Here is a 1800-nt window from a genome sequence, read left to right as displayed (position 1 = left end):
AGATGAGGCAGTCAGTGCCGCCATTTTGTCATTCCTTTATGTATGTATGATACATTTTTTACTTTTTGAATGGTTATATCTAAATTTCAAACAATTTTTGACAAATTGCGCACTTACCTTGTGAAAGTAAAACATTTTTACTGCCCAATCATGCAAAAAAGATAAAGAAATTCAAAACTTTGTTCGGAACTTTTGTCTTCTAAAGGTGAAATAATTTTAGTCATCTCAGTGATAACGGGTGCAGCAACAAGAGTGAACAAGTGCTTTTCTCTTCTCATAGGAATAATAAAGTAAAACTAAGAGTGCTTAACAGCTACACAAGCAAATCATGTCTCTAGATCCTTTATAGTAATAACAAGAAGGCCGTTTGTTAGTGGATGAGTCTTCTTGCGCCACGCTTGCCACTTTAACAATAGAATATGAAAAAACTACCATAACCAATTGCATTAAGTAGCATTCAAGAAGCTCCAAGTATCTAGTGAAGTCCCATCCATGAACCAGAAAGACGTTAGCAGGCTTTGTAGTGAAGCTTCCTATCAATCCACCATTGCTGAGCTGCCGTTGCTATGGTAATTCCAATGAATATCATTAAATTAATGCGACCGGAAGTTCCATTCCAATTGCTGGACATGAAATGTGTTGCATACCAGTGTAGAGAGAGATCATGTAATATGTACTTCTGAAGAAAATTTCTTGTCACTTTCAACTAGCACTTTAATTAACATTAGTACCTCGACATCAGGGGATTGTCACTAATTAATATTCATTAAATTTAATTATTTCAGTAATACACATGTACATTAATTAATCACACACTTACAATTCTTAATGATCAATGACTGATGCATTTTGGTTCCGCTGGTCATGTGACAGTGACACAACTAGTAGAAGGATTCCATCATACAGCAAGGACATATTTCGATACTACTCTGACAACTTGAGTTTTCAATATTCATTTTAATAGAAATGCTGGAATATACCAAGTCTTCAAGCAGTAAGTGTTCCAAATACGCTTTTATCCTCTTCTGCCGAGAAAATTAGTCTTCAGGCAACAGAGTGGAGTGCTGATTTCAGGTTAAACGTTACACCTTCCTCTTCTTAAGTTCTCTCTCAATACTCCGGCCGAGTGTAGTTACTCTTGCTCTTTTCCCATTGCTTGTCTCTATCAAACACAATAACAGTCAGACAGGGCCAGAGAACGGTTGGTGATCCTCCATTCAGTCTGTTGGTGTTTTGGTGAAATCAGTCACAAATCACTGAAATGGCCAAATGCCAAATGGGACCATGTGCCAGCACTGCGAGATGTACTACACGCCCAAGAGTTGGAACATGGACCAGTCCTGATACAGGCCTGAATCATTACTGATGATCGAGCCTGGACCGAGGATTTGGGGCAATGTCCTGATCCGATATTGACGAATCAGCCACGATTTATGCTGGTGCCAGACCTGATCCGACAACGATAACGATATTCATTAAGCCTCATTATGACGTACTTCTCTTTTATGCTTAATTAATACTTAATTATTATTCATTATTAATTAAAAATGATTTGGAATTATTATTAAAACCAAAAAAGATTATAATTGTTTTCTTTATCATAGTCTACCAATGTTCCACAAGTAAGACACTTCATGTTTTGTAACTTAAGACACCTAAAGAGCCATAAATTAAGAAGGCACTAAAATAATAAACTTACATTATACTGAGAAATTAATTTCCCAAAATCTCCAACATTAATGAACTCTGGGGTTCCATGTAGTGAAGCAGATCTTTCAAAGGTATCTTGTAACACATAGT

The sequence above is a fragment of the Amphimedon queenslandica genome, unplaced genomic scaffold (assembly GCF_000090795.2).
Source record: "Amphimedon queenslandica unplaced genomic scaffold, v1.1 AMPQUscaffold_13015, whole genome shotgun sequence".
NCBI classification, from domain to species: domain Eukaryota; kingdom Metazoa; phylum Porifera; class Demospongiae; order Haplosclerida; family Niphatidae; genus Amphimedon; species Amphimedon queenslandica.
This window is presented reverse-complemented; position numbering follows the sequence as displayed.